At 44.3% G+C, this 26,752-nt stretch overlaps 1 pseudogene; it reads right to left on the reverse strand.

Annotated features, from left to right (window-relative positions):
* Positions 1-15,660: 15,660 nt before the first annotated feature.
* On the reverse strand, positions 15,661-23,199 carry LOC109873549 (aquaporin-3-like; annotated as a pseudogene).
* Positions 23,200-26,752: the final 3,553 nt, after the last annotated feature.

The raw sequence follows: 26,752 nt of genomic DNA on the forward strand, positions 1-26,752 counted from the left end.
CTGAATCCTGGCTTAGGAAGACCACCAAAAACTCAGACATTTTAATTCCAAACTACAACATTTTCAGACAAGATAGAACTGCCAAAGGGGGCGGTGTTGCAATCTACTGCAAAGATAGCCTGCAGAGTTCTGTCCTACTATCCAGGTCTGTACCCAAACAATTTGAACTTCTACTTTTAAAAATCCACCTCTCTAAAAACAAGTCTCTCACCGTTGCCGCCTGCTATAGACCACCCTCTGCCCCCAGCTGTGCTCTGGACACCATATGTGAACTGATTGCCCCCCATCTATCTTCAGAGTTCGTGCTGCTAGGCGACCTAAACTGGAACATGCTTAACACCCCAGCCATCCTACAATCTAAACTTGATGCCCTCAATCTCACACAAATTATCAATGAACCTACCAGGTACCTCCCCAAAACCTTAAACACGGGCACCCTCATAGATATCATCCTAACCAACTTCCCCTCTAAATACACCTCTGCTGTCTTCAACCAAGATCTCAGCGATCACTGCCTCATTGCCTGCATCCGTAATGGGTCAGCGGTCAAACGACCGCCACTCATCACTGTAAAACGCTCCCTGAAACACTTCTGCGAGCAGGCCTTTCTAATCGACCTGGCCGGGGTATCCTGGAAGGATATTGATCTCATCCCGTCAGTAGAGGATGCCTGGATATTTTTTTTAAATGCCTTCCTAACCATCCTAAATAAACATGCCCCATTCAAGAAATTTAGAACCAGGAACAGATATAGCCCTTGGTTCTCCCCAGACCTGACTGCCCTTAACCAACACAAAAACATCCTATGGCGTTCTGCATTAGCATCGAACAGCCCCCGTGATATGCAGCTGTTCAGGGAAGCTGGAAATCATTATACACAGGCAGTTAGAAAAGCCAAGGCTAGCTTTTTCAAGCAGAAATTTGCTTCCTGCAACACTAACTCAAAAAAGTTCTGGGACACTGTAAAGTCCATGGAGAATAAGAACACCTCCTCCCAGCTGCCCACTGCACTGAAGATAGGAAACACTGTCACCACTGATAAATCCACCATAATTGAGAATTTCAATAAGCATTTTTCTACGGCTGGCCATGCTTTCCACCTGGCTACTCCTACCCCGGACAACAGCACTGCACCCCCAACAGCAACTCGCCCAAGCCTTCCCCATTTCTCCTTCTCCCAAATCCATTCAGCTGATGTTCTGAAAGAGCTGCAAAATCTGGACCCCTACAAATCAGCCGGGCTAGACAATCTGGACCCTTTCTTTCTAAAATTATCTGCCGAAATTGTTGCCACCCCTATTACTAGCCTGTTCAACCTCTCTTTCGTGTCGTCTGAGATTCCCAAAGATTGGAAAGCAGCTGCGGTCATCCCCCTCTTCAAAGGGGGGGACACTCTTGACCCAAACTGCTACAGACCTATATCTATCCTACCGTGCCTTTCTAAGGTCTTCGAAAGCCAAGTCAACAAACAGATTACCGACCATTTCGAATCTCACCATACCTTCTCTGCTATGCAATCTGGTTTCAGAGCTGGTCATGGGTGCACCTCAGCCACGCTCAAGGTCCTAAACGATATCTTAACCGCCATCGATAAGAAACATTACTGTGCAGCCGTATTCATTGATCTGGCCAAGGCTTTCGACTCTGTCAATCACCATATCCTCATCGGCAGACTCGACAGCCTTGGTTTCTCAAATGATTGCCTCGCCTGGTTCACCAACTACTTCTCTGATAGAGTTCAGTGTGTCAAATCGGAGGGTCTGCTGTCCGGACCTCTGGCAGTCTCTATGGGGGTGCCACAGGGTTCAATTCTTGGACCGACTCTCTTCTCTGTATACATCAATGAGGTCGCTCTTGCTGCTGGTGAGTCCCTGATCCACCTCTACGCAGACGATACCATTCTGTATACTTCCGGCCCTTCTCTGGACACTGTGTTAACAACCCTCCAGGCAAGCTTCAATGCCATACAACTCTCCTTCCGTGGCCTCCAATTGCTCTTGAATGCAAGTAAAACTAAATGCATGCTCTTCAACCGATCGCTGCCTGCACCTACCCGCCTGTCCAACATCACTACTCTGGACGGCTCTGACTTAGAATACGTGGACAACTACAAATACTTAGGTGTCTGGTTAGATTGTAAACTCTCCTTCCAGACCCATATCAAACATCTCCAATCCAAAGTTAAATCTAGAATTGGCTTCCTATTTCGCAACAAAGCATCCTTCACTCATGCTGCCAAACATACCCTTGTAAAACTGACCATCCTACCAATCCTCGACTTTGGCGATGTCATTTACAAAATAGCCTCCAATACCCTACTCAACAAATTGGATGCAGTCTATCACAGTGCAATCCGTTTTATCACCAAAGCCCCATATACTACCCACCATTGCGACCTGTACGCTCTCGTTGGCTGGCCCTCGCTTCATACTCGTCGCCAAACCCACTGGCTCCATGTCATCTACAAGACCCTGCTAGGTAAAGTCCCCCCTTATCTCAGCTCGCTGGTCACCATAGCATCTCCCACCTGTAGCACACGCTCCAGCAGGTATATCTCTCTAGTCACCCCCAAAACCAATTCTTTCTTTGGCCGCCTCTCCTTCCAGTTCTCTGCTGCCAATGACTGGAACGAACTACAAACATCTCTGAAACTGGAAACACTTATCTCCCTCACTAGCTTTAAGCACCAACTGTCAGAGCAGCTCACAGATTACTGCACCTGTACATAGCCCACCTATAATTTAGCCCAAACAACTACCTCTTTCCCAACTGTATTTAATTTTAATTTATTTATTTATTTTGCTCCTTTGCACCCCATTATTTTTTTATTTCTACTTTGCACATTCTTCCATTGCAAAACTACCATTCCAGTATTTTACTTGCTATATTGTATTTACTTTGCCATCTTGGCCTTTTTTGCCTTTACCTCCCTTCTCACCTCATTTGCTCACATTGTATATAGACTTGTTTATACTGCATTATTGACTGTATGTTTGTTTTTACTCCATGTGTAACTCTGTGTCGTTTTATCTGTCGAACTGCTTTGCTTTATCTTGGCCAGGTCGCAATTGTAAATGAGAACTTGTTCTCAACTTGCCTACCTGGTTAAATAAAGGTAAAATAAATAAATAAATAAAAGATGCACAATCGAGAGCATCCTGTCGGGCTGTATCACCGCCTGGTACGGCAACTGCTCCGCCCACAACCGTAAGGCTCTCCAGAGGGTAGTGAGGTCTGCACAACGCATCACTGGGGGCAAACTACCTGCCCTCCAGGACACCTACACCACCCGATGTCACAGGAAGGCCATAAAGATCATCAAGGACAGCAACCACCCGAGCCACTGCCTGTTCACCCCGCTATCATCCAGAAGGCGAGGTCAGTACAGGTGCATCAAAGCTGGGACCGAGAGACTGAAAAACAGCTTCTATCTCAAGGCCATCAGACTGTTAAACAGCCACCACTTACATTTAGTGGCTGCTGTCAACACACTGACTCAACTCCAGCCACTTTAATAATGGGAATTGATGGGAATTGATGTAAAATATATCACTAGCCACTTTAAACAATGCTACCTAATATAATGTTTACATACCCTACATTATTCATCTCATATGTATACGTATATACTGTACTCTATATCATCTACTGCATCCTTATGTAATACATGTATCACTATCCACTTTAACTATGCCACTTTGTTTACATACTCATCTCATATGTATATACTGCACTCAATACCATCTACTGTATCTTGCCTATGCCGCTCTGTACCATCACTCATTCAAATATGTTTATGTACATATTCTTTATCCCCTTACACTTGTGTCTATAAGGTAGTAGTTTTGGAATTGTTAGCTAGATTACTTTTTGGTTATTACTGCATTGTCGGAACTAGAAGCACAAGCATTTCGCTACACTCGCACTAACATCTGCTAACCATGTGTATGTGACAAATAACATTTGATTTGATTTGTTTCACATTGAAGGAATGAACAGAATTTGAACAGATTAAGAAGAGTTTTTGTTATGCTGTTGGCCAATTATTGGTTTCTTATGAGATTAGCTGTGATATGTTGAGCTCATGTGTGTCACTTAACCTCTCTGTTAACGTGAGCCAACACTAGTATAGTAGACACTCACTACTAGGCAGTAGAGCTTTTTAATAAAGAACAGATCAGAGTAACTCCACTTGACCCTCCCTGTCCCCAAGACGAGTGCGAAATGTAGGCCTACAATACACCTGCCTACATCTTATCCTCTTTTACCCTCTTTTGACACCATTATCAGAAATCTTGCTAGTAGGCCACAACTGACTTATGCCTGATAAAAACAGATTGAAAACCAATCAACATGACGGTGTGATATTGTATAGGCTGTGGTTACGATATGAAACCGTCACTGCTTTGTTCAAGTCGGATACCCCTGAATTTGGTACTAACAAATGTAAAGAGGCAAACCCTTCAAGGTTATGGATCTGTATTTTGAGGTAAACAAATAGTCAATCACCTATTTTTTTGTTGATTTCTTTGACATTTACCACAAACATTTTGAGCTTTTTAACCCTTTACACGTGTGGAAATTGACCTGCATGGATAGGGCTAAATTGAAATGTTTGATACAGAAGAAATATGAAAAGCATACAGTGCATTAGGAAAGTATTCAGACCCCTTCCCCTTTTCCACATTTTGTTCCTGTCATGTGTGCTCCATCTCTGACCTCTAGGTCACCAGGCTGCTCATTATGGCGCACACCTTTCACCTTCGTTAGGGTCACCTGCGTGTCAGACTCACATGGACTCCATCACCTCCCTGATTACCTTCCCTATATATGTCACTCCCTTTAGTTCCTTTCCCACATCCTGTTCCTGTCATGTGTGCTCCATCTCTGACCTCTAGGTCACCAGGCTGCTCATTATGGCGCACACCTTTCACCTTCGTTAGGGTCACCTGCGTGTCAGACTCACATGGACTCCATCACCTCCCTGATTACCTTCCCTGTATATGTCACTCCCTTTAGTTCCTTTCCCACATCCTGTTCCTGTCATGTGTGCTCCATCTCTGACCTCTAGGTCACCAGGCTGCTCATTATGGCGCACACCTTTCACCTTCGTTAGGGTCACCTGCGTGTCAGACTCACATGGACTCCATCACCTCCCTGATTACCTTCCCTGTATATGTCACTCCCTTTAGTTCCTTTCCCACATCCTGTTCCTGTCATGTGTGCTCCATCTCTGACCTCTAGGTCACCAGGCTGCTCATTATGGCGCACACCTTTCACCTTCGTTAGGGTCACCTGCGTGTCAGACTCACATGGACTCCATCACCTCCCTGATTACCTTCCCTGTATATGTCACTCCCTTTAGTTCCTTTCCCACATCCTGTTCCTGTCATGTGTGCTCCATCTCTGACCTCTAGGTCACCAGGCTGCTCATTATGGCGCACACCTTTCACCTTCGTTAGGGTCACCTGCGTGTCAGACTCACATGGACTCCATCACCTCCCTGATTACCTTCCCTGTATATGTCACTCCCTTTAGTTCCTTTCCCAGGCGTTATTGTTTCTGTTTCTGTTTAATAATTTGTGTTGTGTTTATTTATTAAAACACTCTCACTCCCTGAACTTTCCTTCCGACACATCTTTACAGTTATGTTACAGCCTTATTCTAAATAGATTAAATACATTTTTCCCTCATCAATCTACACTCTAGACCCCACAATGACAAAGCGACAACAGGTTTTTAGACATTTAAAAAAAAAAAAAAAAAAATGAAAAACCTTTTTTACATTAGTATTCAGACCCTTTGCTATAAAACTTGAAATTGAGCTCAGGTTCATCTTGTTTCCTTTGGTCATCCTTGAGATGTTTCTACAACTTCATTGGAGTCCACCTGTGGTAAATTCAATTGATTGGACATGATTTGGAAAGGCACACACCTGTCTATTTTAGGTCCCACAGTTGACAGTGCATGTCAGAGCAAAAACCAAGCCATGAGGTTGAAGGAATTGTCCCTAGAGCTCCGAGACAGGATTGTGTCGAGGCAAAGATCTTGGGAAGGTTACCAAAAATTGTCTGCAGCATTGAAGGTCCTCAAGAACACAGTGGCCTCCATCATTCTTAAATTGAAGAAGTTTGGAACCACCAAGACTCTTCCTGGAGCTGGCCGCCCGGGAAACTGAGCAATCGGGGGAGAAGGGACTTCGTCAAGGAGGTGACCAAGAACCCGATGGTCACTCTGACAGAGCTCCAGAGTTCCTCTTTGGAGATGGGAGAACCTTCCAGAAGGACAACCATCTCTGCAGCACTCCACCAATCAGGCCTTTATGGTAGAGTGGCCAGATGGAAGCCACTCCTCAGTAAAAGGCACATGACAGCTTGCTTGGAGTTTGCCAAAAGTCAAGTTTAGCTGGTCAAGTTTGTTCTATTGCCAACATGACTAGCTAAGTTTTAAAATACGGTCATACAGTTGAAGTTTTTCACAAAGCAATTCAGGGAAACAGATCGGAATTTTGTTGTGTTTGCTACAAAGTGACTTTTTTTCTGGTGATTATCCTTACTTTTTTATACAGAAAGTTCATACCATTATCACATATGGTCTCCAAGCACTTCTTAACATCAGGTCGACAGTTACTAACCATGACTTCGACTTCAACTCTGACTCAGCTGTTCCCTTCTTCATACCGAACCCCATCCCTATGCTTCATGGGCTATTAAAACGCAGCAGGCGTAGACAAGCCGACATCCTGGTGAGACTAAGATGAAGAGAAAATCGATCGGCACTCCCGTCTGTTCTATTGGCAAATGTCCAGCCACTCGAGAATAAGATGGATGATCTTTGTTCGAGAGTCTCCTATCAGAGAGACACGGAAAGCTGCAATATTATATGCCTTGCAGAGACGTGACTGGATAACTCTACGTATGTATTACTCAGTGATTTCTCCATGCAGCAGCACGATCTGACAAATGCGGCCTCTGGCAAATCCAAAGGGGAGGGATGTGCCTATTCATAAACAACAACTGGTGAGCTGCTTCCAGTGTGAAGAAAATCTTGAGCTTTTGCTGACCTGATATAGAATAGCTCATGGTAAGCTGCAGATCCTTTAATCTACCAAGAGAGTTCTCATCCGAAATCATCACAGCTGTCTACATCCCTCCACAAGCCGACACCACCACAAACTGTATGGGGCCATAAACAAACAAGAAACCGTTCACTCAGAGGTAGCATTTCTTGTGGACATTATCGCTTGTGGACTTTATCGCATGGAGACTGTTTTACCTCACTTCTACCAACACGTCTCCTGCGCCACAAGGGACACTAAAACTCTAGACCACTTTTGTTCTACCTACAGAAATGCATACAAGGCCCTCCCTCGTCCTCCCTTCGGTAATTCTGACCATGACTCTATTCGCCTGCTTCCTGTTTACAAACAAAAGCTGAAACAGGAAGTATCATTGAGGCACTAAATAAACAAGACTGGTACAATCTCACCTTGTCCCAGTCTGTAATCCCAACATGTTTCAAGCTGACCACCATTGTTCCTGTTCCCAAGGACACCAAGGTAACCTGCCTAAATGACTATCGCCCTGTAGCACTCACATCTGTTCAGGACACACTAACATCATCATCCCAGACATCCTGGACCCACTCCAATTCCCATATCACTCCCAGATCCACAGGTTACGCAATCGCAATTGCACTTACAATTGCACACACTGCCCTCTCCCACCTGGACAACAGGGGAAATAACTATGTGAGAATGCTGTTCATAGACTACAGCTCAGCGTTCAACACCGTAGTCCCCTCCAACTCATCGCCAAGTTGAGGATCCCGGGAATGAACACCTCCCTCTGCAACTGGACTTCCTGACGGGCCAGCCCCAAGTAGTTAGGAAAAGCAACAACAACTCTGCCACGTTGACCTTCAACATTGGGGTAACTCAGGGGTGTGTGCTTCCCCTCCTGTACTCCCTGTTCACCCACGACTGCATGGCCATGCATCCCTCACTCACTCCCTCACCATCATCAAGTTTGCAGATGATACGACGGTGGTAGGCCTGATCACCGATGGCAATAAGACAGCCTAAAGGGAGGTCAGAGACTTAGTAGTGTGGTGCCTTAACAACAACCTCTCCCTCAATGCCAGTAACACTGATCGTGGACTACAGAAGAAAGACGGGAGAGCACGCCCACATCAACAGGGCTGTGGTGGAGTGGGCCGAGAGCTTCAAGTTCCTTGCCGTCCACATCACTAAGGACTTAACATGGTCCACACACACCTGCACAGTCGTGAATACGGAACAACAGTGCCCCCTCCCCCTTAGGAGGTTAAAAAGATCTGTCATTGGCCCTCGGATCCTCAAAGTTCTACAGCTGCACCATCGAGAGCATCTTATCTGGCTGCACCATCGCTTGGTATGGCAAATGCACTGCCCTCGACGTGCACTGCCCCCGAAGCGCTACAGAGTGTGGTACGGACAGCCCAGTACATCATTGGGGCCGAGCTCCCTTCCTCCTTCCATATTAAGCAGTGTCAGAGGAAGACAGCTTCTACCCACTAGCCATAAGACTGCTAAATAGCCGTTCAAGTGCTAAATAGTTTTAATTAAATGGTTACCTGGACTATATACACTGTCCCTATCTTGCACTGACTCTATGCACACTCACAAGACTATATATACACACCAGATACACACGCACTCACACTCACACTACACGGACACGGACACTCACACAAAACCTACACACATTCACATACACTACATGCGCACACACACACATACATACTACATGCGCACACACACATAAAACACACACACACATACAAACACAACACAAACACACAAAACCACACACACTTTAACACTTCTCATCATATGCTGCTGTTATTCTGTTCTTTTATTTTACTCTTATTATTATCTATCCTGATGCCTAGTAACTTTACCCTGCCTTCATGTACATATCTATCTCAAATACCTTGCACCCATGCACATTTATCTACATAAATGTATCTACATTTATCTTCATTCTTGTGTATTTCATTCCTCTTGTTGTCACGCCCTGGTCTTAGTATTTTGTGTTTATATATTTATTTGGTCAGGCCAGGGTGTGACATGGGTTTATTTTGTGTTGTGTTTTTGTATTGGGGTTTTAGTAGGTATTGGGATTGTGGCTGAGTAGGGGTGTCTAACATAGTCTATGGCTGCCTGAGGTTCTCAATCAGAGTCAGGTGATTCTCGTTGTCTCTGATTGGGAACCATATTTAGGTAGCCTGGGTTTCACTGTGTGTTGGTGGGTGATTGTTCCTGTCTCAGTGTGTTTGTATTCACCAGATAGGCTGTATAGGTTTTCACGTTCCGTTTCTTGTTTTTGTATTGTTCGTTTCATCTTTCATTAAAGATGTATCGAACTAACCACGCTGCATTTTGGTCCGACTCTCCTTCGACGGAAGAAAGCCGTAACAGAATCACCCACCGCAACTGGACCAAGCAGCGTGGTGACAGGCAGCGACAGCAACGAAAAGAGGAATGGACATGGGAGGATGAATTGTTCGGAGAAGGACCCTGGGATCAGCCTGGAGAATATCGCCGCCCCAAAGAAGAACTGGAGGCGGCGAGAGACGAGAGGCGCTGGTATGAGGAGAAGCGACAGCGGCAGCAGGAGCAACAATATCGGGACTACACTACTTGGGAGGAAATAGACAGGTGGGCTGTCGACCCAGAGAAAGTGCCGGAGCCCGCCTGGGATTCGCTGTAGCAGTGCGAAGCAGGCTATAGGAGAATGGAGTTGAAGAGAAAAGCACGGCGGCGCAGAGGGAAACCCGAAAGTCAGCCCCAAAAATGTATTGGGGGGGGGGCTCAGGGAGAGAGTGGAAGAGTCAGGAGTCAGACCTGAGCCAACTCTCCCTGTTTATAGTGAGGAGCCAAGGAGGAGACCAGAACCAGAGCCGGTGTTAGAGGTGAGCAAAGCAGAGACTGTGAAGGAGTTAATGGGGAAATTGGAGGAGAGAGTAATGAGGGAGTTGCTAGTTTGGTGCTTTAGGTACGATTTTCGTCCGACGGAGCGAGTCGGGGATTTGATGGCACCTGGGTCAGCGCTCCATACTCGTCCTGAGGTGCATGTTAGTCGGCTGGTGAAAATTGTGCCACGCACTAGGCCTCCTGTGTACCTACGTAGCCTTGCACGTCCTGTGCCAGCCCTGCTCTCAGGCTCTCCAGTACACCTTCACGGTCCGGTCCATCCTGTGCCACCTTCACACACCAGTCCTCCGGTGGCAGCTCCACGCACCAGGCTTCCTGTGCGTGTCCTCGGTTCAGTACCACCAGTTCCAGCACCACGCACCAGGCCTTCAGTGCGCCTCGCCTGTTTAGCGCTATCAGAGCCTTCCTCCTCTCCAGTGCTGTCGGAGTCTCCCACCTGTTTAGCGCTGCTGGAGCCCCCCGCCTGTTCAGCGCAGCCAGAGCTTTCCTCCTCTATGGCGCTGCTGCAGTCTCCCGCCTGTTCAGCGCTGCCAGAGCCTTCCTCCTCTACAGCGCTGCCGGAGCCTCCCGCCTGTTCAGCGCAGCCAGAGCCTTCCTCCTCTCCAGCGCTGCCGGAGTCTCCCGCCTGTTCAGCGCAGCCAGAGCCTTCCTCCTCTACAGCGCTGCTGGAGTCTCCTGCCTGTTCAGCGCAGCCAGAGCTGCCAGTCTGCATGGAGCAGCCAGAGCTGCCAGTCTGCATGGAGCAGCCAGAGCTGCCAGCCTGCATGGAGCAGCCTGAGCTGCCAGCCTGCATAGAGCAGCCTGAGCTGCCAGTCTGCATGGAGCAGCCAGGGCTGCCAGTCTGCATGGAGCAGCCAGAGCTGTCAGTCTGGATGGAGCAGCCAGAGCTGTCAGTCTGCATGGAGCAGCCAGAGCTGCCAGTCTGCATGGAGCAGCCAGAGCTGCCAGAACCACCAGCTAGCCAGGATCCGCCAGTCAGCCAGGATCTGCCAGAACCACCAGCTAGCCAGGATCTGCCAGAGTCTACTACCTGCCTGAGTTTCCTCTCAGTACTGGGCTTCCTCTCGGTACTAGGCATCCTCTCAGTGCTGAGCTTCCCCTCAGTGCTGAGCTTCCCCTCAGTGCCGAGCTCCCCCTCAGTCCCGAGCTACCCCTCAGTCCCGAGCTTCCCCTCAGTCCCGAGCTTCCCCTCAGTCCAGTGGGGTCCTTGGTGAGGGTTATTAGGCCTAGGTCGGCGGCGAGGGTCGCCAATCAAAGGACGCGTTACAGGGGGACTAAGACTTGGTTGGAGTGGGGTCCACGTCCCGAGCCGCCACCGTGGACAGATGCCCACCCGGACCCTCCCCTATGGGTTTTAGTGTGCGGCCGGGAGTCCGCACCTTGGGGGGGGGGGGGGGGGTTCTGTCACGCCCTGGTCTTAGTATTTTGTGTTTATATATTTATTTGGTCAGGCCAGGGTGTGACATGGGTTTATTTTGTGTTGTGTTTTTGTATTGGGATTGTGGCTGAGTAGGGGTGTCTAGCATAGTCTATGGCTGCCTGAGGTTCTCAATCAGAGTCAGGTGATTCTCGTTGTCTCTGATTGGGAACCATATTTAGGTAGCCTGTGTTTCACTGTGTGTTTGTGGGTGATTGTTCCTGTCTCTGTGTTAGTTATTTCACCAGACAGGCTGTATTTATTTTATTTTACTAGGCAAGTCAGTTAAGAACAAATTCTTATTTTCAATGACGGCCTAGGAACAGTGGGTTAACTGCCTGTTCAGGGGCAGAACGACAGATATGTACCTTGTCAGCTCGGGGGTTTGAACATGCAACCGTCCGGTTACTAGTCCAACGCTCTAACCACTAGGCTACGCTGTCGTACTATCGAACTAACCACGCTGCATTTTGGTCCGACTCTCCTTCGACGGAAGAAAGCCGTAACACTTGTGTCATATTTTTTTTTTACTCAGTAGGAGGGGCTCATAAGCAAGTATTTTGTGGTAAAGTCTACACCTGTTGTATACGGCTCATGTGACAAATATGATTTGATTTGTGTAGAAAAGAGTCATATATAGGCCTATTTTCTTCACAATAGACAAACATAGGCTCATTCTGTTCAGAACAACCCAGGGTATGATGCCATGTCATTTTGTAACTTGTACGAACATATCAAACATAGTGATCATAAAGGTTTACACTGTATATGTTTTATAATATGTACATGAGATGTGCAGATTTGGACTCACTGTGTTTGGGTTACTTGTATGACATCATAGCGGTATTTATTATAATCCTCAATGTCTCATGTTTTTACATTTTTACATATACCGATCAAAAATATTAATGCAACATGCAAAAAGTTCAAAGATTTTACTGAGTTACAGTTCATATAAGGAAATCAGTCAATTGAAATAAATTCATTAGGTCCTAATCTATGGATTTCACATGACTGGGCAGGCATGCAGCCATGGGTGGGCCCACCATGCCAATTGCACTCTCCCTTGAAATTTGAGACATCTGTATGGTGTTGTTTGACTAAACTGCATATTTTAAATGGTCATTTTAAAGTCCAACAGCACAAGGTGCACCTGTGTAATGATTATGTTGTTTAATCCGCTTCTTGATATGCCACACGTGTCAGGTGGATGGATTATCTTGGCATAGGAGAAATGTTCACTATCAGGGATGTAAACCAATTTGTGCACAAAATTTGAGAGAAATAAGCTTTTTTGTGCGTATGGAACACTTCTGGGATTTTTTATTTCCGCTCAAGAAACATGGGACCAACATATTGTGATAAAATGTTTGTTCAGTGTACATCGAGTTCTCTTAATTTACAGCATTTCCCTCTCAGTCCATAAAAAATTTGCAAAAAACATTGCCCAATTAGGGGGAGGGATTCCTGTCATGTGTGGTGATCAAGTTCTGAATGGCCTACAGTCAAAACCCATACAGCACTGTAAAGTGCAGAGCCTGAACTCTGACATCATTTATAGCATTATAGCCATTGCTTTACAGTCAAAACCCATACAGCACTGTAAAGTGCAGAGCCTGAACTCTGACATCATTTATAGCATTATAGCCATTGCTTTACAGTCAAAACCCATACAGCACTGTAAAGTGCAGAGCCTGAACTCTGACATCATTTATAGCATTATAGCCATTGCTTTCCAATTTAGTCATTTATCAGTTCTCAAATCTGCCATTTTCAACCCTTACACTCTTAGCACCTTTTTTCTATCTAGAACCTAAAAGGGTTCTTCAGCTGTCCCCATATAGGAGAATAATTTGAATAACTATTTTTAAAGGGAAAACCCTTTACATAGAGTGCTATACTTGGAACCCAAAAGGGTTCTACTTGGGACCAAAAAGGATTGTCCTATGGGGACATCTGAAGAACCATTTTTGTAAATGGGTGTGAAGGCTATTCAGGTTGCTTGAAGCAGTCAACCGTTCATCTTGTCTCTTTTTCTCATGGTGTGCTGTAAAGCAGTCCAAAGTTACATTTGGCTCAGGTCCCAGGAACACAGGCGCATCTGGTACACATCTGGGAGAGGTTAAGAGGTAGAAAAACCTAGCATAATCTAGAGGCGAGATAAACTACACCTATTTAGGCGAGGTGCTGGCTAGCGGAATAGAACACTTATAAAATAAAGGAGAGCCGCACACTATAAAAAATATTTAAGTCCAACGTTTCGACAGACAAGCTGTCTTCATCAGGGTATAATGACAAACGCTGTGAGATGACTCGTTTATATAGTGTCAAAAGACACACACAGGTGTCTGTAATCATGGCCAGGTGTGGCCTGATATCATTGGTTAATTCTCATATATTAAAATAGCATGCAAAAAACACAAATGGATAGCATACGATCATAGAAATAATTTGGCTACATAAGCCTACATGATTACAGACAGCTGTGTGTGTCTTTTGACACTATATAAATGAATAATCTCGCAGTGTAAAATATTGGCAGAAATATTTTTTGCTTCTGAGTTCCTAGAGTGTGCGGCTCTCCATTATTTTTTAAGAAAAACCTAGCATATCACCAGTGAGACTGCTGAGCTGAGGAAAATAACATGAAAGTGGTTGTAAAGATATTAGTAATCTGTTACGCATAGCTTTTTGATAGAGCTCACTCAGTTATTATGATAATGGTATCATACTGGCAATACTGCAGCGCCATTCTAATGGCAATGCATGTACTACCTACTGTATGGCCTGGTCAGAGTGTTAGTGTCTGATTTACAGTACCAGTCAAAAGTTTGGACACACCGTGAAGCATGGAGGAGGTGTGATGGAGTGGGGGTGCTTTGCTGGTGACACTGTCAGTGATTTATTTAGAATTCAAGGCACACTTAAAAAGCATGGCAACCACAGCATTCTGCAGCGATAGGCCATCCCTTTTTGTCAGCATTTAGTAGGACTATCATTTTTCCCCCACCAGGACAATGACCCAGAACACAGCTCCAGGCTGTGTAAGGGCTATTTGACCACGAAGGAGAGTGATGGAGTGCTGCATCAGATGACCTGGCCTCCACAATCACCCGACCTCAACCCAATGGAGATGGTTTTGGATGAGTTGGACCACAGAGTGAAGGAAAAGCAGCCAACGAGTGCTCAGCATATGTGGGAACTCCATTCACACAGTTTGAAAAACATTCCTCATGAAGCTGTTTGAGAAAATGCCAAGATGCCAAGAAAATGCAAAGCTGTCATCAAAGCAAAGGGTGGCCACTTTGAAGAATTTCAAATATAAAATATGTTGATTTGTTTAACACATTTTTGGTTCCTACATAATTCCATAGTTTTGATGTCCTCACTATTATTCTACAATGTAGAAAATAGTAACAATCAAGAAAAACCCTTGAATGAGTCGGTGTGTCCAAAGTTTTGACTGGTACTGTATATGTGTACAATTAATGTGTACAATTTGTGTACAATATGTATACAATGCGTACAATTAGATTATAGTCAATTGTATATTGAATTCAGTAGAGCCAGAAACCTAACTATAAGGGCAAAGCATAGTAAAAATGTCAAAACTGTATACTGGGTGCTCAACTTCCTTTTTTGGCACTATCTAGGCGTCATCTCATCTCTTAGATCCTGACACAAATTCAACACAGCACCACATTTCAAATGAGTGAGAGGTGATACTACTTCTGCTTTGAATCTTCTGTTTTCCATTTTTTCTGTGCCAAAGCATCACTACTGCAGTTTTGTCAGCAAGGCGGCATAAGCGAAGACTGTTTTTGTTTTGTTATTTTCTAGATTTGAAGGTGTCTGATGTTGAATGTAGAAGCTGCAGATACAGTCTGTGTGTGTGTGTCTGTGTGTCTGTGTGTCTGTCTGTGTGTCTGTGTGTCTGTGTGTCTGTGTGTCTGTGTGTCTGTGTGTCTGTGTGTGTGTCTGTGTGTGTGTCTGTGTGTGTGTCTGTGTGTCTGTCTGTGTGTCTGTGTGTCTGTGTGTGTGTCTGTGTGTCTGTGTGTGTGTGTGTCTGTGTGTCTGTGTGTCTGTGTGTCTGTGTGTCTGTGTGTGTGTCTGTGTGTCTGTGTGTCTGTGTGTCTGTGTGTCTGTGTGTGTGTCTGTGTGTCTGTGTGTCTGTGTGTCTGTGTGTGTCTGTGTGTGTCTGTGTGTCTGTGTGTCTGTGTGTCTGTGTGTCTGTGTGTCTGTGTGTCTGTGTGTGTGTCTGTGTGTGTGTGTGTGTACTGTTGACAAATGGTCTCTATCGATCCCTACTGTCTTCAGGGTTTGAACCTGGTGGTATATAAGGAATAATTGATTGAATCATATTTTATTAATCCCCACAAAGAAACGAGTTTGTCACTAAGGAAAGACATTAAATAAGTAAGAAAATACTACAAAGACAGTATATTATCTACATAGAGAGGGTTTAAAATGGGTCAAGGTAAAAAGACGTACAGTATATTATCTACATAGAGAGGGTTTAAAATGGGTCAAGGTAAAAAGACGTACAGTATATTATCTACATAGAGAGGGTTTAAAATGGGTCAAGGTAAAAAGACGTACAGTATATTATCTACATAGAGAGGGTTTAAAATGGGTCATGGTAAAAAGACGTACAGTATATTATCTACATAGAGAGGGTTTAAAATGGGTCAAGGTAAAAAGACGTACAGTATATTATCTACATAGAGAGGGTTTAAAATGGGTCATGGTAAAAAGACGTACAGTATATTATCTACATAGAGAGGGTTTAAAATGGGTCAAGGTAAAAAGACGTACAGTATATTATCTACATAGAGAGGGTTTAAAATGGGTCAAGGTAAAAAGACGTACAGTATATTATCTACATAGAGAGGGTTTAAAATGGGTCATGGTAAAAAGACGTACAGTATATTATCTACATAGAGAGGGTTTAAAATGGGTCAAGGTAAAAAGACGTACAGTATATTATCTACATAGAGAGGGTTTAAAATGGGTCAAGGTAAAAAGACGTACAGTATATTATCTACATAGAGAGGGTTTAAAATGGGTCAAGGTAAAAAGACGTACAGTATATTATCTACATAGAGAGGGTTTAAAATGGGTCAAGGTAAAAAGACGTACAGTATATTATCTACATAGAGAGTGTTTAAAATGGGTCAAGGTAAAAAGATTCATGCACTCAGGCGCTCTCCTTGGTTGTAAAGGCTGGACAGTTTAAGCATCACCTCTTGCTCCTCCTTTTCTTCCTCTTCCCTCTTCTCCCGTGCCTCTCCCTCCACGTGGTACCCCACCATCAGCTGGTACACCGTCATCCCCACCACCACACCAATGAAGGGGGCAAAGATGGGCACAAAGAACCAGTAGGAATAAGCTCTGTGGGAGACCAAGACAGAGACAAGGTTGTATGTCTATGCAGAGTAAATAGTGAGAGCAGACTATCTTTAATAACTTATGGTAAGATACAACATCCCATAAGACATGCTTTATTTAAGTCATTATTAGAAAGAAAGAAAACACAGAAAGCAAAAAACAGGAGAAAAACCCTAAGGGGTGAAGACCTCGCTACCCCTAAGGGGTGAAGACCTCGCTACCCCTAAGGGGTGAAGACCTCGCTACCCCTAAGGGGTGAAGACCTCGCTACCCCTAAGGGGTGAAGACCTCGCTACCCCAGCCAGCCAGGGCAGTAAATATGGGTCTCTGGCAGGGTTGAAGCCCATGGACAGACCGATGACCAGCACCACAAAGCCCACCGTGAAGGTCTCCAAACCCCGGTGAATAGGGTTGTTGTAGGGGTCCACAATGGCCAGGATACACATGATCAGGGCAGCCATGCCTATCATCTGTAACACAGCCAGGCTCAGCTGTATATGGTTGTTGTGTGTTTTGTTGATTAAATGTGCTTGTTGTTGTTATATACTATGGTTTCCATACAGGATATTAGTCCATATAACTTATTGTGATTCAGAGACTGTCCTAATATGGATGCACTAATATACTATAATATTGTGAATGTACCTGGTCAAAGAATTCATTAACCAGAGTGAGATGTTTGGAGGGATAGGTAGCAAAGATCCCAGCAGTGGCATTCTCCCCCTAAACGATCAGTGTTCCTTGGCCGTAGTCCCACAATGCATCTGGAGAAACCATGGTAACATATAAGATACCACATTGTGTGTGGTACAGTACCATCTACAGTAGCTGTATAACCTTGAAACTCCCTTAGGGAGAAAATAACCGTTTTTTAAGTCTAAACTTTGAAAGTCTTGAATGTTTTCAGTGGAACATGGCAACTAGAAAAACTGTTGTTGTTGTTTGGACATTTATCATCAAAAAACATTTCCAAATTCCCCTCACCAAAATACATGCCAAATATGATCCCAGATCCCAGGAAGGCCCCCAGAGTCTGGAATAAGAAAAACACATGGAACTTCCTCCAAGGTTCTCTCCCCAATAGACAGAGAGCGAAGGTTACAGTTGGGGTCCGGTTGGCCTCCTGTGACAAAGAACAATTTGGCAAATGGTGAATGGCCATTTCTCAGTTTCATTCTATTCCATTTTCTCTGAGTAAAAAACACCCAAGACCATCCCTCTTTGATTTTCTCTAAATGAGAGAAACCAACCCGAGCATATCAAGACCATAGATGATTCTCTTAAAACCTTTTCTCAGAGGGGAATAAAGGACCCGAGACTATCTGCCATAATAGTAGACTCAGTAAATACCTGTTAGGATGGCAGGTCTCTGTGACACACAATAAATTGGAGCGATGAAAAGGCCCCGAAAATGATCCCATGAAGCTACAGTAGATTTGCCCTTTAAAACCTTGAAGTAGAAAACCTAATGAACTGTTCAGACTGCGCATTCACGTAGGTGTCGGTCTCCCTCCTCTAACCTTGCGTTTGCAGCTTAAATTGCGGCATGGTAGGAGGTCCCTAATTATACAAGTCTTATTTTCACAGCTGCCATCTGTATTAGAGGGCGACAGCCTCATTATGAAGGCATTGAAGACGTGGGCACAAGTGAACTGCGGAACTCTCTGTGCTGCCTGCCTTTTGATTTGCTTTTATAGTGAATGAAGAAGTAACTCAATTTGTAATTTCACACTTTCCTTTCATTCATGGACCCAATAACTTTGAAATTTGAGGGGCAAGCAAGCGAGTGTCATTCTTTGTTCCTCTGTATGCCTCTCGGATTTCCACTGTTTGCAGTTCTCTCTCTCCCTGTCTCCTGTCTCTAAATATTGCAGTTGAAATTACTGTTAGTTTACATTAGGTAGAATGTGTCTGTCACAATAGTTTAACTGATCACTCCCAATAGACTTGCTACTATAAGACAGTAATGTCTGGACTAATGAAAACTCGTTCTTTTCCTGACCTTTGATTTCAGAGGAAATAAGAGCGATAATGTGCCCCCATCACCTGAGACCTGTCCGCTGACCATTATCCCCAATGTGGCAGCGAAGCCAAAGGCAAAGTTGACGGTGAGGAACACTCCATGGGAGCCACCACTCAGCACCAGCTGGGCCACCGTACCACAGCCAAACATCTACAGGGAGAGGAGAGAGACATGTGAGATGAGAGAGACTCTGCATGGGTTACCAAAGCAATGTGAACATTGTAATGTGTTGTTGTGTTACATTTTGTTGATGTTTACACTGACCACCCCCATAAAGGAATAGACTATATATACGGGTCATCTTCATCATCTACAAGTTTACTATGGCATGCAGATAGTCTGTAACTATCTGTGTAGACATTTTCTGTGTAGATTAGTGAGAATGGAGGATGCATAGAGAATAGCCTGTTCCAGTCCAGTCTCTTTCTGCTTTAGTCAGCTTGTTGTCCGGCCCATAAAAAATTTCAATCAACTTTTGTCTGAGTGCCTTGTGCACTCAGGATCCCAAAAATGCCTGTGGTCGAGCGGTGGTCCAGTACTTATTTCAAATGAGTTTTAAGACTTTAGGTCTGTATAGCGCTCAGATAAACAGACAGAGGGTAGAAAATAGGTCACCAAAGATGGTAAACACCTCCAACCGTTTGACCTGAGTGCCACCCTTCTTTCTGTGCCATTAAGCTTACTACAGATCTTGCCTTGGAGTGTGGCTTACATTGACCCGAGAAGCCGTGCTTGTGTCTGCACAGGCATACAGTATGCACAGGCATACAGGCATACAGTTGTAGTCAGAAGTTTACATACACCATAGCCAAATACATTTAAACTCAGTTTTTCACAATTCCTGAAATTTTATCCTAGTAAAAATCCCCTGTTTTAGGTCAGTTAAGATCACCACTTTATTTTAAGAATGTGAAATGTCAGAATAATAGTAGAGAGAACCATTTATTTCAGCTTTTATTACTTTCATCACATTCCCAGTGGGTCAGAATTTTACATACACTCAATTAGTATTTGGTAGCATTGCCTTTCAATTGCTTAACTTGGGTCAAACATTTCGGGTAGCCTCTCACATGCTTCCCACAATAAATTGGGTGAATTTGGGCCCATTCCTCCTGACAGAGCTGGTGTAACTGAATCAGGTTTGTAGGCCTCCTTGCTGACACATGCTTTTTCAGTTCTGCCAACACATTTTCTATAGGATTGAGGTCAGGGCTTTGTGATGGCCACTCCAATGCCTAAACATTGTTGTTCTTAGGCCATTTTGCCACAACTTTGGAAGTAAGCTTGGGGTCGTTGTACATTTGAAAGACCCATTCAAAACCAAGCTTTAACTTCCTGACTGATGTCTTGAGATGTTGCTTCAATATATCCACATAATTTTCCATCCTCATAATGCCATCTATTTTGTGAAGTGCACCAGTCCCTCCTGCAGCAAACCACCCCCACAACATGATGCTGCCACCACCGTGCTTCACGGTTGGGATGGTGTTCTTCAGCTTGCAAGCCTCTCCCTTATTCCTTCAAACATAATGATGGTCATTATGGCCAAACAGTTATTTTTCTTTCATCAGACTAGAGGACAAGAAGTACGATCTTTGTCTCCATGTGCAGTTGCAAACCGAAGTCTGGCTTTTTTATGGCGGCTTTGGAGCAGTGGCTTCTTCCTTGCTGAGCGGCCTTTCAGGTTATGTCGATATAGGACTCGTTTTACTGTGGATATAGATACTTTTGTACCTGTTTCCTCCAGCATCTTCACAAGGTCTTTTGCTGTTGTTCTGGGATTGATTGGAACTTTTCGCACCAAAGTATGTTCATCTCTATGAGACAGAACGCGTCTCCCTCCTAAGCGGTATGACGGCTGCGTGGTCCCATGGTCTTTATACTTGCGTACTATTGTTTGTACAGATGAACGTGGTACGTTCAGGCGTTTGGAAATTGCTCCCAAGGATGAACCAGACTTGTGGAGGTCTACAATTTTTTTCTGAGGTCTTGGCTGATTTCTTTTGATTTTCCCATGATGTCAAGCAAAGAGACACTGAGTTCGAAGGTAGGTATTGAAATACATCCACAGGTACACCTCCAATTGACTCAAATGATGCCAATTAGCCTATCAGAAGCTTCTAAAGCCATGACATAATTTTCTGGAATTTTCCAAGCTGTTTAAAGGCACAGTCAACTTAGTGTATATAAACTTCTGACCCACTGGAGTTGTGATACAGTGAATTATAAGTGAAATAATCTGTCTGTAAACAATTGTTGGAAAAATTACTTGTGTCAGGCACAAAGTAGATGTCCTAACCGACTTGCCAAAACTATAGTTTGTTGACAAGAAATTTGTGGAGTGGTTGAAAAATGATTTTAATGACTCCAACCTAAGTGTATGCAAACTTCCGACTTCAGCTGTATATTCAACCAAGCAGCATGGTGGATCATACAGAAACATACTTTGGTGCCGAGTTTCCATGGGAAGATATAAAGCTTTCTATATGCATTTGATCAAGAGTGTGTTGTGGTAGGTGGGTTATGGTGGCTATTGAAGATCCTAGCTAGATATCTACCTGTGGAGCTTTCTTTAGAGCAGAGAAGACCTGCCTTCAGGCATCCACGGCCAGGGGAGTTGTGTTTGCCAGGGGGGCATAACGCTTCACTCAATAGTGTGTCCAAACAGCGGATCAGACATAAGTTACACCTCTCACACTGCAGGCTAGGAAAATACCAGATGGCATGACCACCCCCTCTCGTATCTTCGCTCCAGCTACTGTTGTTGTGCTGTGTGGTGGTTACCATTGTAAATGGTTGATACAAGGTTGCTGTTTGTGTATTAATCTCACGTGCTTTATTTGAATTGAGCTGAATACCAATGAGGATGCTAGTGCCTTTCAGTTACCTACGTGAACGAGTTGGTTCCATGACAATTATCTTTCACCCTGGAGGGCAGTATACGATTCTATTCTATTCCGTAGGTTTGTCTCATATTGGCTAGGTTTTGAGTTCTCCCTACAGCGGTATGCATGTGAATATGTTTGTGCATTAATTATAGATCAAATTCTATATTTTAAAAACAATATCAACAAGGAAATATTAATAATTATCTGATGACTTCACTTTCTCTCAGAATGAATTACCTGGTTATATGGAAAACAATATTATTTAAATGTATTAATTTAAACTATAGGATGTTCATTTTCAGTGTAAGTCTTCGAACAAAGTCAGATGATTTAAAATACTTAATAAACAATCAATTGGGTTAATAACCTGCCTCATCTAGATTTTGGAGGACATTCTTTTCACACCCACAAGCTGTCAATCAGCTCCGACTTGTTGGATAGCTAATGATAGTATGGCACTGTGTTTCCTATTAACAGTCACACACTCATAACACTCTGAGGTCGATGTCTGGTGACATCCCATTATATTAAATAAAAACCTGTGTGTTTACGCTAGAGACTTCCTGTTTTTTTTGCACGAGCTGCATTTCAATTCACTGAATCTACTGATGTAGATCTCCGCTTCCCGAGATGGGTGTTTGTCAGACATGAGAGGATGCCGAAAAGTTCCCTTTCACAAAAACGTCTGTAAAGTCTTAATGTTTTGAGCTAGAAGCTATTTGGACGATCCAAAAATGAGACTCTCACGAACGCAGACATGCTAGCTGTTTTGCTCTAAGATGCCCACAAGGTTAATAAGACTTGTCTGAAGGTAACCTGGTACTGGGCGGTAAAAATGAATAGAAGTGAATAGGGGGTAGAATGTGCCAAAACTAAAGGGGTTAAATATAGAAGTGAATAGGGGGTAGAATGTGGCAAAACTAAAGGGGTTAAATACAGGTCTCAGATATAGGAAAAACACTTCAAAGCATACTTCCTTCCCTATGACCATCTTAAAACAATTTCATATGTTAGCTTAGTAGATATCGCCCTCTAAAGGCTTAGACTTAAGAGAAGCGTTTTATTTACATAGGTAATGCTAATGGTAATGCTACTCTAGTGACGTAGAACAGTCCCCACTCACCATGAGAATCAGGGTTCCCAAGCACTCTGCCAGAGCCTGGCGTAGCAACATAGGTAATGCTACTCTAGTGACGTAGAACAGTCCCCACTCACCATGAGAATCAGGGTTCCCAAGCACTCTGCCAGAGCCTGGCGTAGCAACATAGGTAATGCTACTCTAGTGACGTAGAACAGTCCCCACTCACCATGAGAATCAGGGTTCCCAAGCACTCTGCCAGAGCCTGGCGTAGCAACATAGGTAATGCTACTCTAGTGACGTAGAACAGTCCCCACTCACCATGAGAATCAGGGTTCCCAAGCACTCTGCCAGAGCCTGGCGTAGCAACATGTGGCGGATCTGAAAGGTCCTCACTAGCTTGTCCATAAGTGCCTTCTGTTTTCCCATGAAGCAGCTGTGACAGGGTCGTCCAGTGAGAACGGGGGTCGGTGGCAGAGGCGCAGGGCTGACTAGGAATGTGTGTGAAGGAGGCGTGTCTAAGATCTCAGAATACAAAATAAAAAACACAGCTCTCCTGGATTTTGAACCCCTCCCTACACATCTCCACCCATATTTTCCCCCCTTCATTATTATTGTTTTCAAGTCCTCTTTTTCAACTTGTTCCTCCTCTGATTGCTTGAAAATGACCCCCCTTGTTGTGGATTACTACAACTACTCCACTTGGTGATTTGTAACTTGGTCAAACAGCCCATTTCCGATAGATTTTTCAGTAATTTATCTTTTCACCAGTCAGATCAGCTGCAAAAGATCTGATGTGAAAAGTTCCGATGTGATTAATCAAAATAACAATTAGTGGAAAACAGAATTGTGCTGCATGTGCAAATGTAGCCATAGTGTTGCCTGCCTGTATGCAAGAAAACTACAGCCTCTACAAAAAGGTCTGAATGTTCACGGCACAGCAGGTAGTTTCAACAGAGTAACCGGTTCAAGCTCTACTTCATATGTTCGCCTGAAATCACTGAAGTAGTTTTAAGCAGGGTACTTACCCTGTATAATTACCATACACAATAGCATTACTGATGTGGAATGAAATCACTTAAATGACTAAAAAAAATTAAAAATTAAAGAATACACATACATACAGTACCAGTCAAAAGTTTGGACACCTACACATTCTAGGATTTTCTTTATTTGGACTATTTTCTACATTGTAGAATAATAGTGAAGAAATCACAACTATGAAATAACACATTTGTTCATCTCGCTCACCGAGGCCGACATGAGAAAGGTCTTTAATCAGGTCAACACCCACAAGGCCGTGTGGCCCATATTCGAGGGTGGGTTATCAGAGCACGCACAGAACAGCTGGCAGGCATATTCACAGTAACTTTCAACCTCTCCTTGTCCCAGTCTACAATCCCCACGTTTTAAGATGACCACTATCCTTCCTGTCCCCAGAACTCTAATGCTTCATGCCAGAATGACTAACGCACTATAGCACTCAGTTCTGGAATCACGAATGAAGTACTTTGAGAGGCTGGTTATGGCACATATTAGCTCCACCATCCCAGACACCCTAGACCTATTCCAATTTGCATACCTCCCCAAAAGATCCATGGATGACCTAGTCTTACTCTCCACACATTACTCTCCACACTGCCCACACCCACCTAGATAAGATGAATGTATGAATGAGATGGTTGAAAAGCACGTGTCCACATACTTTTAACCATGGTGTAGTTGAGAATGCAGGTCATTGACTACAGCTCAGCATTCAACAACATTGTCCCCTCCAAGCTCGTCACAAATCTTAGGACTCTGGGTTTGAACACTTCCATCTGTAACTGGATCCTGGACTTCCTGACGGGCCGACCCCAAGTGGTAAGGGTAAGTAACCTCCGCCAAGCTGACCCTTAACACTAGGGCCCCACAGGGGTGAGTGCTTAGTCCCCTACTGTAGTTCACCCATGACTGTGTGGCCACGCATGACTCCAACACCATTATCAAGTTTGCTGACTTCACAATGGTGGTAGGCCTGATCACCGGTGACGATGAGATCTGGCAGTTTGGTGCCAGAGCAACAACGTCTGCCCCTAAAGGTCAGTAAGACCAATGAGATGATCGTGGACTACAGGAAACGGGGGGAGACCACGCCCCCCATCCATATTGACGGGGTTGCAGTGGAGCAGGTCGAGATGTTCAAGTTCCTCTGTGTCTATATCACTAAAGACTTAAAATTATCCTAACACACACGCACAGTCATGAAGAAGGCGCGACAGAGTTTGGCATGGGCCCTCAAAACCTCAAAAGGTTATACAATTGAGAGCACATTGACTGGCTGCATTACTGCTTGGTATGGCAATAGTACCGGTCTTGAACACATGGTGTTACAGAGGTTGTTGCAGACAGCCCAGGACATCTACTATATATCAGGTAGTGTGGAAGGAAGGCCCATAAAATTGTTAACCAATAAAAGTCTAACCGGGGTATCTTGAAGTATCAAAAAAATAGCTTAGTATGTCATGCTGGTGTAAAGGATTTGGAGAATCCAAGAATACACAATAGGGGTTTTTAATACACCCAAAAGGGTAAACCTCGTTGAACGCACAATACCCGTAATACACAATATATAAAGCAGGCAGCATAACAGCTACACCAAAGCATAGGTACTCACATGACCAACGGGCATGGGAACAATAACCGACAGGACAACGGTGAACAAAGGGCACAATTTATACCATTTCTAATCAATGGGAATAGGGACCAGGTGTGCGTGATGACAGTTCTGGCTGCTGAAGTTGCATCGTCTTTGGACAGGCCAGCTGCCGAAGTAGCAGCGGCGCTGGATGGACCAGTTGCAGTGGCGTCGGCTGGGCCAGTTGTGGCGACGTCGGACGGCCCAGTTGCAGCTGCCGAAGTATCAGCGGCGCCGGATGGACCAGTTGCAGTGGCGTCGGCTGGGCCAGTTGTGGCGACGTCGGACGGCCCAGTTGCAGCTGCCGAAGTAGCGGCGGTGTCGGACGGGCCATTCCTGCTGTCTCCCTTAATGATTGGTTATTCTGTCACGCTGGTATAAAGGATTTGGAGACAGGCGCAAGAATAAACAATAAGGGTTTTTAATACACCCAAAACAAACACGTATACAAAACACCGGGCTGTACCCAAACAAAAGAGCGAGGGCAAACCTCGTTGAATGACACAGGACAATACCTGTAATACACATTATATATAGCACACAGCATAACAGCTGCACCACCATATAGGTACTCACACCAACGGACATGGGAACAATAATCAACAGGACAATGGTGAACAAAGGACACACTTATACAATTACTAATCAATTGGAATAGGGACCAGATGTCCAGAGGGATCCGTGACACAGTAGCTGAGCATGACTCGTATCTACCATCATAGTGCTGACCCAAATGCTGTGGGCCGCCATATATGCGTTGATATCTCTCAACATTATTACTTGGTTTCTATCACTAAGCACAGAAGTACAGCTCATTAAAAAAAACTATTACCACTTCTAACCCTAATTCTAACTTTAACCCTAAACCTTTTTTCCTCAGATTTCAAGTTATCACCTTCGACCTTAGCAGGGAAGCTGACACTATATATATATATTTTTTGATTTATTTCACCTTTATTTAACCAGGTAAGCTAGTTGAGAACAAGTTCTCATTTACAACTGCGACCTGGCCAAGATAAAGCAAAGCAAACAGCAACACAGAGTTACACATGGAGTAAACAAGCGTACAGTCAATAACACAATAGAAAAAAATAAAGTCTAATATACAGTGTGTGCAAATGGTGTGTGCAATGACCAATCAGGCTTGTTATAGCTTCCTGTTCATACTAGCGTTACCTAGCATGCTGAGGGCTTGTTTATCACCCACATGGTGATTAGCTGTTGGCTATCAAGCGTGGTATCACTTAATTAAACATTCTGTTGGAGAGAGCTTTCAGACAACTCAAAACATAACCGAGCCTACTC

The sequence above is a fragment of the Oncorhynchus kisutch genome, linkage group LG29, assembly GCF_002021735.2.
Source record: "Oncorhynchus kisutch isolate 150728-3 linkage group LG29, Okis_V2, whole genome shotgun sequence".
NCBI classification, from domain to species: domain Eukaryota; kingdom Metazoa; phylum Chordata; class Actinopteri; order Salmoniformes; family Salmonidae; genus Oncorhynchus; species Oncorhynchus kisutch.